Here is an 11,385-nt window from a genome sequence, read left to right as displayed (position 1 = left end):
GTGAGGGAACCCAGGATAGAGTTAGACCAAAACATGAGGAGCCTGAGAAAGACAACCAGAGGTCAAAGAGAAGGACCAGCAGAAGGTGGGCCCACCAAAACCAAAGAGAGAGAATGTCTCGAGAAGAAACAACCTCTCCTCACCGAGGGCCCACAGGCTGAACAAGCCATCTTCAATTTCCCTTTCGTGCAGTTAAACTTTTTAAACCTTTTTAAATGATGAGCCATTTGTCAGGGATGCAGCATCTTGGCAGCCAAACTGGGTAAGGAGAAAAAATATGAGCATCTTTTGACTGGTCATTTTTTTCTCCCTTTCAGCCTAAGCAGGCCAGAACCAGTATTCATTATTAATAGACGCATGTTTTATTAAAGGTATAAAGACCAAAGATTTGTAACTTTAATAATCCAGATTCTTATTTTAAATTCTCCAACATTATTATTTATTGATCGGCTGGGGGATGTTTCTTTTGCAATCCCCGACCTGCCAATTCCTGGAGGGGAAATAGAAATGGTGAAATTAGAGGAGTTAGCACTGACACTGATTTACTCCAAGGGGTACAAAACAACTCCCACAAAACGAGCACCTGCTTTGTGCCAGTCCCGGGGCCAGGCATGGGGCATCAGAGCCAGGAGGGCTCACGCACAGCCCTCCCCTAGTTGGGCAGGCAGAAAAACAAATAATTACACAGACAAGGCAATTATTCAGGTGTGTCGGGGAGCAGAAATGAGTAGTCAGAAGCTTTTCTCTAGAATTAGGAAGATTTAAGTCTCAGTGCCACAATTTACTAGCTGTGTGATCTTGAGCATGATACATTCCCTATCTGGACCTCTGTTTTCTCGTCTGTAAGATGGGGATGGTGTGGGTTTTCATGAAGATTAACTGAGCCACTGATGCATACAGCTTGTTTGGCATGGGACTCAGCATGTAGAAAGCCCCCATTCAACAGCAGTGGTGGTGGTGGTGGTGATGTGAAAAGTTATAGGGGCCGGGCGTGGTGGCTCATGCCTGTAATCCCAGTACTTTGGGAGGCCAAAGTGGGTGGATCATGAGGTTAAGAGATCAAGACCATCCTGGCCAACATGGGAAACCCTGTCTCTACTAAAAATACAAAAATTAGCTGGGTGTGGTGGTGCACACCTGTAGTCCCAGCTACTCGGGGGGCTGAGGCAGGAGAATCACTTGAACTCAGGAGTCAGAGGTTGCAGTGAGCCGAGATCGCACCACTGCACTCCAGCCTGGCGACACAGCAAGACTCTGCCCCCCCCCAAAAAAAAAAAGTTATCGGGGGCTGGGCATGGTGGCTCATATCTATAACCAACACTTTGGGAGCCCAAAGTGGACAGATCTCTTCAGCCCAGGAGTTCGAGACCAGCCTGGACACCATGACAAAACCCCATCTATACTTAAAAATTTACAAAAATGTGCCAGGCATGATGGTGCATGCCTGTAGTCCCAGCTAATGGGGAGGCTGAGGTGGGAGAATCACTTGAGCCCTGGAGGTTGAGGCTGCAGTGAACCGTGATCACACCACTGCATTCCAGTCTGGGCAATAGAGTGAGACCCTGTTTCAAAAAGAAAAAAAAAGCAGGGTGCACACACTCTGGGCATTAATTCTTCCTGAAGGAGAGAGTTAAGAGAAGGTGTCACGGAGGAGAATATATTTGAACTGGTTCTTGAAGGATGATGAGAATTTCAAAAGGTTGACAAGTTGAGGGAAGAACATTCCAGATGGAAAGCTGCCACGGAGAAATTCACTGGTGAGTAAATGTGAGTCGTGTCGGGGAAAAGTTGAAGAGCTCCGTGGGCTGAGGACATGGCAGCTTGAGGGGCCTGGTGGGAGGGTGGCAACAGTGCAGAGGGTCTCCAAGTCCAGGCAAGGGATCTGGGTTCACCCTAAAGGCGATGGGGAGACTTTGAGTTTTTTGGGTTTTTTTTAAATTGTGGTAAAAAACATATAACAGGGTGTTTTTTTTAATTGGGTTTTTTTTAAATTGTGGTAAAAAACATATAACAGGCTGGACACAGTGGCTCATGCCTGTAATCCCAGCACTTTGGGAGGCTGAGGCAGGTGGATCACCTGAGGTCAGGAGTTTGAGACCAGTCTGGCCAACATAGCGAAGCCCCATCTCTACCAAAAACATAAAAAATTAGCCAGGCGTGGTGGCACATGCCTGTAATACCAGCTACTAGGGAGGCTGAGGCATGAGAATCACTTGAACCTGGGAGGCAGAGGTTGCAGTGAGCCAAGATCCTGTGACTGCACTCCAGCCTGGGTGACAGAGCCAGACTCTGTCTCAAAAAACAAACAAACAGGCTGGGCATGGTGGCTTACATCTGTAATCCCAGCACTTTGGGAGGCCAAGGCAGGTGGATCACCTGAGGTCAGGAGTTCGAGACCAGGCTGACCAACATGGTGAAACCTCAGCTCTGCTAAAAATACAAAAAAAAAAAAAAAGAAAGAAAAAAACGTATAACATAAAATTTACCATCTTAACCATTTTTTAGTGTACGGTTCAGTAGCGTTAAGTGTATTTACCTTTTTTGCACAACAGATCTCTACAACTTTTTCATCTTGCAAAACTGAAACTCTCTCCCCCTTGAACAACTTCCCATTTCCCCCGTCCTGGGCAACCACCACTCTGTTTTCTGTTTCTAGGAGTTCAATTACTTTAGGTCCCTCATGTAGGTGGCTGGCTTATTCACTTAGCATGATGTCTTCAAGGTTCATCCACCTTGGGGTATAAGACAGGATTTCTTTCTTTTTTTTTTTTTTTTTTGAGACAAAGTCTCGCTCTGTCACCCAGGTTGGAGTGCTGTGGCCGGATCTCAGCTCACTGCAAGCTCCGCCTCCCAGGTTCATGCCATTCTCCTGCCTCAGCCTCCCGAGTAGCTGGGACTACAGGCGCACGCCACCTCGCCCAGCTAGTGTTTTGTATTTTTTAGTAGAGACGGGGTTTCACCGTGTTAGCCAGGATGGTCTCGATCTCCTGACCTCGTGATCCACCCGTCTCGGCCTCCCAAAGTGCTGGGATTACAGGCTTGAGCCACCGCGCCCGGCCAGGATTTCTTTCTTTTTAAAGGCTGAATAGTCAGGCATGGTGGCTCACACCTATAATCCTAGCACTTTGGGAAGCTGAGGCAGGAGGATCATTTGAGGCCAGGAGCTTGAGACAACCTGGGCAACATAGTGAGACCCCTATCTCTACAAAAAAGTAAAAAATTAGCTGGGAGTGGTGGTGTGCACCTGTGGTGCCAGTCACTTGGGAGGCTGAGGTGGGGGGATTATTTGAATCCAGGAGGTTGAGGCTGCAGTGAGCTATGATTGCACCACTACACACCAGCCTGGGTGCCAGAGTGAGACCCTGCCTCAAAGAAAAAGAAAAAAAGTAGGCCAGGTGTGGGGGCTCATGCCTATAATCCCAGCACTTTGGGAAGTCAAGGCAGGGGGACCATTTGAGCCCAGGAGTTCAAGACCAGCCTGAGCCATATGGTAAAAACCTGTCTCGGGCCGGGCGCGGTGGCTCAAGCCTGTAATCCCAGCACTTTGGGAGGCCGAGATGGGCGGATCACTAGGTCAGGAGATCAAGACCATCCTGGCTAACCCGGTGAAACCCCGTCTCTACTAAAAAAATACAAAAAACTAGCCGGGCGAGGTGGCGGGTGCCTGTAGTCCCAGCTACTCGGGAGGCTGAGACAGAAGAATGGCGTAAACCCAGGAGGTGGAGCTTGCAGTGAGGCTGAGATCTGGCCACTGCACTCCAGCCTGGGCGACAGAGCGAGATTCCGTCTCAAAAAAAAAAAAAAAAACCTGTCTCTACAAAAAAAAAATACAAAAACAAAAAATTAGTTGGGTTTGGTGGTGCATGCCTGTAGTCCCTACTACTTGGGAGGCTGAAGTGGGAGGATCACCTCAGCCCAGGAGGTCGAGGCTATAATGAACTGGGATCATACCACTGCACTCCAGCCTGGGTGTCAGAGGAAGCCCCTGTCTCAAACTAAACTAAAATAAAATAAAATTAAAAAGGCTGAATAATGTTCCATTTTACTTAGATATGACATTTTTATCCACTCATACATGAGGATTTTTTTTTTTTTCTGAGACGGAGTCCTGCTCTGTCACCTAGGCTGGAGTGCAGTGGCGCGATCTTAGCTCACTGCAAGCTCTGCCTCCCGGGTTCACGCCATTCTCCTGCCTCAGCATCCCAAGTAGCTGGGACTACAGGCGCTCGTCACCAGGCCCGGCTTTTTTTTTTTTTTGTATTTTTTAGTAGAGACGGGGTTTCACCGTGTTAGCCAGGATGTCTCGATCTCCTGACCTCATGATCCACCCACCTTGGCCTCCAAAAGTGCTGGGATTACAGGCATGAGCCACCGTGCCCGGCCCATGAGGGTGGTTTAAAAAAACCCTCCAAGGGGTGGTGAGGAGGGTGGTATGTAGAGTGAAGTGAAGCAGCCAGATTGGCAGCAGGGAGGCCAGGGAGGGGCTGATGCAGCTGCCAGGTGCACACGATGATGGTGGCCTGGCCGCAGGTATGGCAGAGGGCTTGGATACAAAATACATTGTGGAGGTGGAATTGGTGGGATTTGATCATTGGCGACATGACATTCGTCCTAACTTCAGAAATCTAGAGGTGACTCAGGTCATTCCCGTCCTCCTACTCCAAAAGTGTGAAAGAGGGCCTGGCTGGTCCCTTCAAGGGTGAGGAGGAGGATAGAGAATTGCTATGGTGGGCGAAAGGCAAATGCCAACACTTCCAGTTCTATTAGGTTGGTGCAAAAGTAATCACAGTTTTTGTTTTTGCCGTTACTTTTAATGACAAAAACCGTGATTACTTTTGCACCAACCTAATATAATCTTTCAGAAAGTCCCCACTCTGTAGACTATCTTCCCCACTCTGTCCCCCAGCATGTGACTGGGACATTGGGCAGGATGGCTAGCCAGCCACATGTGTGAGAGAACACAGTCCCAAGGGGAGAGGGAGCTGGCCTTCTGGTCCCTGTGCCACCTGTGTCTTGCTGTGTGACTCTGGTTATGTCCACACGCCTCTGTGGTTCTCAGTTTCTGTGTGTAAAGCAGAAGTGTTGGTGAAGCATTAGCACTGCCGGGGCTGATGATGGTGATGATGGCGGCGGTGGCCAACCCTTTTTGAGTGCTTACTCTGTGCCAGCTACTCTTCTAAGTGCTTTTCAAGCATAAATGCATTGATTCATTTTATTCTTCCAACACGATTATAATCCCCATTGTACAAATGAAGAAATGAAGGCAAGAGAAGCAAAGTTACTTGGCTGAGGTCACAGTGATAACAGGCAGAGCTGGAATTCAAATGCAAGCAGTCTGGCTCCAGGCCACTCCCTGGAATCACTTGGTGAGCTTGAAAATATCAGATTCCTGGATCCACCCCAGACCTGCTAGATCAGAGCCTCTTGCTAACAAGCTCTCAGGGCTGAAGGCTGGGATTGGAGCTGAGGGTTCCATGGGGACAGACATTGCCTAGGTCTAGCCCAAGAGACAGTAGACCCTGACTCTTCCCCCACCTGCCCCAGCACTGATGTTCCCTGGGTTTGGGGGTGACTGACCCTTTTGGAGACACCCTGCAGGGTGTACCCAGATTATTCCCACCCTCTCACACATGACCTGGAGGGAGCAGCCTCCAACTTCCTCAAGCCCTCCCTGGAGTCCTCAGAAAGGGTCCCAGCAGGACCTGCCTGTTACACAGGTAACAAACGACCCTAAGAAAAGATACTAAACCTCTCTAGTAACCCAATGTCAGTTCGTTTTCTCTTGCTTATCGCAGAGTACCTGAAACGGAGTAATTTGCAAAGAAAAGGGATTGACTTCTTACGGTTATGGAAGTTGAGTAGCCCAAGGTTAAGGGTCTGCATCTACTGAGAACCTTCTTGCTGGTGGAGTGTCCCAAGGCAGTGCAGGGCATCACACATGGCGAGGGGGCTGAGCGTGCTAACTTAAGTCTCTCTTCCTCTTCTTCTTCTTTTTTAAAAAAATTCGAGATGAAGTCTCACTGTGTTGCCCAGGCTGGTCTCAAACTCCTGGGCTCAAGCAATCCTCTATCCTCGGCCTCTCGAAGTGCTGGGATTACAGATGCAAGCCACCACACTCACCCCTCTCTTCCTCTGCTTATAAAGCCACCAGTCTGACTCCCATGATAACCCAGTAATCCACTAACCCATGAATCCATGAATTATTCCAGATTAATCCATTCATAAGGGCAGAGCCCTCATGACCCAATCACCTCTTGAAGGCCCTACCTCTCAATATTGCCACACTGGAGATTAAATTTCAACATGAGTTTTGCAGGGGACAAATATTCAAACCACAGCACTCAGCAAATGGGAGGTAAAGCAATAAGAAAATGCCCTGGAAGGTTCTCAAGACGGGAGGGCTGTAGTCAGACACCTTCCTAATCAAATTCATCCCTGCTCCATTTGGAACTTGAAGGCACTCGCGTGTTCGCAGGAGCTAAATGACTCTTTTTGTACATATGGTAATGACAGTATTAGACCCACAAATACCTTGGCATGTGGTTATTTTTTAAAAGGACAACATACTGTCAAGCTAGATACCAACAACCAGTAATCGCTCGAGCAATCGCTTTTTAAAACTTCAGTCTAAAAAGGAGTTCAAGAATTACTGCTATCTGCAACAAGAATGAATCTCATAGACTCAGTGAATGAGCAAAACAAGCCAGACACAGAAAGCTAGATACCAGGTTATTCCATTTATATGAAATGCAAGAACAGACAAAACCAATCTATGGTGATAGAAGTCAGGATAATGGTTATTTTTGAGGAGTGCTGACTGGAAGGGAACCTTTTAGGGAGGTGGAATGACCTGTGTCTTGCCATGGGTTGGAATTACACGGGTGTACACAAAGTAAAGATTCACTGAGTTGTACATGTATAACTTATGCACTTTACTATGTGCAATTCATGCCTTAAAAATGTTTTTAAAGAGTTGGATTGTTTCTTTCTAGTTATCCATGTCCTTCATTAAGATTCGGATAGTGATTCAGAACTGACTGAGCGCTTACAATGTACACACCCACTCAAGAGGGGCAAGTGGCAGAAACAAGGGAAGGTGAGGCCTTGGCTTAGCCTGGCACTGGACTCTTGACTTACAAGGCTTACAGCTGGAGGGGGCTACCAAGGCCAACTGTGCTTGATGCCATTGAGACCCCCACTCCCACACATAGCCCAAAAGAGCCAAGGGCAGGCCTGGGCTCCACTGGGGGAATGGACCAATCAGAAGGCAGCTGGACGGACTGGGAATAGGATAAGCTATTAGTCAGCAGCTATCCTGGCCACGGGGCTCTGCAGGATCAAAGATAAGAACTGATCGGACCCACAGGGCAAGGGGGAGGCCAGAGCCAGCAGGAAGGATAATTAAGAGAGACATCAGGCCAGGCTGGACAATGAAGGCTCAAAGATGTCAGGATTCTCACTCCCTGCTGGGATCACATGCCAGGAGGCGAGTGCGCCCCCTGGGGGCCAAGCAGGTAACGGACAATGGTCCCCAGATAAGAGACCAGAGACGTCCAGTTCTTGCCCAACCTTACGCAGCAAGTCAGGGACTCAGCCAGGCCAAGACCCCATACATCCTGCACTCTATAGGCTCCTCCCCACCCCACCCCAGCAACACCCCAAGGTGATGTTTATTTCCTATCCTAAATGTTCCACATTCTACATTCCCTTCATTTTCAGCTTTTTTTTTTTAAGACTTAATTCTTGATTATTTTGACAGCTTACATCATCCTGAAAGTAAAGTGAAAAAGCCACACCACACTACCCACTTTTAATACAGATCTTTGTAGATTGGGAAGCATAAACAAACCAAAAGACTGATAATTAGTTCTGAATTCAAGCGAGGTTTATGGAATGTGAACCATTTGGGTAATCGGCTGGGGTGGTGCCATGAAGTGGTAATTAATTTGTTTTTTCCCTAAAATGCTTTACTTAATTAAAGGAGGTGTTGATTTATGTACACCCGTCCCCTGGGGATGGTTTGTAAGGCAGGAGAAAATTCCAACTGTCTCCCTGCCACGTTTCTCATCGAATTATTTCATTACATTCAGATACACTTTTGCAACACTGATTGTGACAGATCCTGGAGTTATGAGCTCATAAATACTGGGGGGCTGGGGGGAAGCTGGAGATGCACACTTAATGGGAAATGTTCTCATAATCAAAAGAATATTTCAAGCTGTGACAATGCAGGCCAAGAGAGGGAGGGGGAGCCACTTCAAAGAATAACAGGATGCTGAATAACCCAGCGCCTGCAGCTCTGCCTCCTTCTGAGTCAGCTGGGCTCTCAAATATCAGCTTGCGAAGGGCGAATGTCAGGAGGATTTGTAGCTAGTCCTGGGTTCTTTGTCACAACTTACTTGGAGCTGATAGTAGCTTAAGTTTGTTCATTAATTAAATATTTATTAAGCAGCTACTATGTGCTGGACACTGTGTTATGCACTGGGAATACAATAGTGAACAAGACAAGCTTGTTTCCTACCTTCATGGAACTTATAGTCCAGGAGGAGAAAAATAATATAAACAAGTAAAAGAAAAAATAGCCAATAAACATATGCCTACTCAATGATCTAGCAATTCTACTCTCAGGCATATATCCAAAATAAATGAGTGCATCTCTCCATGAAAAGACGTGTAAAAATGTTCACAGCAGCATTATTCAACAGCAACCAGTCAGGAGCAACCCACGGTCTGCCAGCAGAAGAATGAATAAACGAATTGTGTTATACTGACACAACGGAACACTGCTATGCAATGGAGTATTGCTATGCAGTACTCCATGGAACAGCAATACAAAAAGAACAAACTGCTCTTGCATTTATCCACATGCAAAAATGTGGCTGTATCTCACAGACAATGATGAAAGAAAGAATTTGGGCAAAAAGTGTCCAGATTATACAATTCCACTTACATGAAGCTCAAAGGCAGGCAAAACTCATCTATGATAGAAACCAAATAGAAATTAGAATAGTGGCTACCTTTGGGAAGAAGAGGCACGAGTGAGCTTTCTGGGGTGTCTGGGAACCTTCTATGTCCAGATATGGGAAACGGTTACAAGCACATATATGTAAAAAGTCATCGAGGCCAGGTGCGGTGGCTCACGCCTGTAATCTCAACACTTTGGGAGGCCGAGGCAGGTGGATCACCTGAGGTCAGGAGTTTGAAACCAGCCTGACCAACATGGTGAAACCCCATCTCTACTAAATACAAAAAATTAGCCTGGTATGGTGGCATATGCCTGTAATTCCCGCTACTTGGGAGGCTGAGGCAGGATGATCACTTGAACCTGGGAGGCAGAGGTTGCAGTGAGCCGAGATTGCACCATTGCAGCCCAGCCTGGGCAACAAGAGCGAAACTTTCTCTTTCTCTCAAAAAAAAAAAGTCATTGAGCTATATACTTAATATTATACTTCAATTAAAGCAAACGTTTTAATGAGATAAGAAAAATTTTAAAAATAATAAATAGCTAAGATAATTTCACATGGTGATGAAAGACATGAAGAAAATAAAACCATGCCACAGGATGGGGAGTTCCTTGCGGGTGGGGTGGGGGAGCAGCGGTATTAGACGGAGAAGCCAGCAAAGACCCTTCTGCAGACATAGCTTTGAGATGCCACCTTTTCCGGAGGTAGCCCATGGGAAAACCTGAGGAATGAGCATTCCAGATAAGGAAGCTGCAAGGCCGCTGGCTGCAAGGTGGGGCATCTGGGCATGTCTGAGCAACAGCATGGAAACCAGGATGGCTGGACTGGGAGAGTAGAAGAGGCCAGTGGGGCTGTCAGGAGCTAGTCAACCCTACGGGCCACATAAGGATTCGGGTTTTATTCTAAGCATGATATGAGTCATTGGAAAGTGGAAGCAAAGAAGTGGCATGACCCAACTGACCTGATTTTTTAAAATGGAGGACACCTATTGGAATACGGGGGGAAAAATTGACAGTAGGAGAAATGGCTGCAGTGCTGAGTGGAGAGGCAGGACCTGGAGCACAAGCAGGGGCTGGGTGGGCACCGTGACTGGGATCGCCACCATTGAGGCGGTGAAACGTAAGAGCCAGGTTCAGCAGCAGCAGGCAGATGATGCAGAGGAGAGAGCTGAGCACCTCCAGCAGGGAGTAGAGGGAGCAAGGCGGTCCTGGAACAGGCTGAGGCCAAGGTGGCCTCCTTGAACCGTAGGATCCAGCTGGTTGAAAAGGGGCTGAACTGTGCTCAGGCGCGCCTGGCCACTGCCCTGCAAAAGCTGGAAGAAGTGGTAAAAGCTGCTGATGAGAGTGGGAGAGGTAGGAAGGTTATTGAAAATCGAGCCTTAAAAAATGAAGAAAAGGCTGGACACAGTGGCTCATGCCTGTAATCCTAGCACTTTGGGAGGCTGAAGTGGGTGGATCACCTGAGGTCAGGAGTTCAAGACCAGCCTGGCCAACATGGTAAAACTCTACTAAAAACACAAAAATTAGCTGGGTGCGGTGGTACACACCTGTAATCCCAGCTACCCCGGAGGCTGAGGCAGGAGAATCACTTGAACCCAGGAGGCGGAGGTTGCAGTGAGCTGAGATCACGCCACTGAACTCTAGCCTGGGTAACAGAGGGAGACTGTCTCAAAAAAAAAAAAAAAAAAAGATGAAGGAAAGATGAAACTCCAGGAAATCCAACTCAAAGAAGCTAAGCACATTGCAGAAGACAGGCAGGAAGCATGAAGATGGGGCTCGGCTCATAAATTGGTGGTTGTTGAAGGAAACTTGGGACGCAGAGAGGAACGAGCTGAGCTGGCAGAGTTCTGTGGCCGAGAGATGGATGAGCAGATCAGATCGATGGACCAGAACCTGAAGTGGCTGAGTGCTGCCGAAGAAAAGGACACTCACAAAGACAACAGAAATGAGGAAGCAACCGAGATTCCTACTGATAAGTGCAAGGAGGCAGAGACCTGGGCTGAGTTTGCCAAGACATCAGTAATCAAGCTGGAAGAGATGATTGATGACTTGGAAGATAAACTGAAATGCACCAGAGAGGAGCACCTCTGCACACAAAGGAGGCTGGACCAGACCTGTTGACTGAATGAGATGCAGAGCACCCCAGTCCCACCTTGCCACTGCTCCTGCCTCTGACCCCAACTCCACCTAGGCCAGCCTGCCCGAAGCTGCTCTTAAACTGAGAGCTGATCTTTAACTGGAAGGCTGCTTTCTCCTTTCACCGCCCCCACCTCCCCCATGTGTCTTTTGTGCCAAACTGTCTCTGCCTCTTCCCAGAGATTCCAGCTGGGCTAGAGGTTGAGCACCTTCCGGAACAACATTGAAGCGAATGTGAGTGCAACACATAATGTTTTTAAAAGCATGTTGTGTTGTACACATTTTGT

At 47.6% G+C, this 11,385-nt stretch overlaps 1 pseudogene; it reads left to right on the top strand.

Moving 5' to 3' along the window:
* The first annotated feature begins 9,937 nt into the window (after window positions 1-9,937).
* Window positions 9,938-11,083, top strand: LOC104660297 (annotated as a pseudogene).
* The last annotated feature ends 302 nt before the right edge of the window (window positions 11,084-11,385 follow it).

The sequence above is a fragment of the Rhinopithecus roxellana genome, chromosome 13 (assembly GCF_007565055.1).
Source record: "Rhinopithecus roxellana isolate Shanxi Qingling chromosome 13, ASM756505v1, whole genome shotgun sequence".
Taxonomy (NCBI): domain Eukaryota; kingdom Metazoa; phylum Chordata; class Mammalia; order Primates; family Cercopithecidae; genus Rhinopithecus; species Rhinopithecus roxellana.
This window is presented reverse-complemented; position numbering and strand designations above follow the sequence as displayed.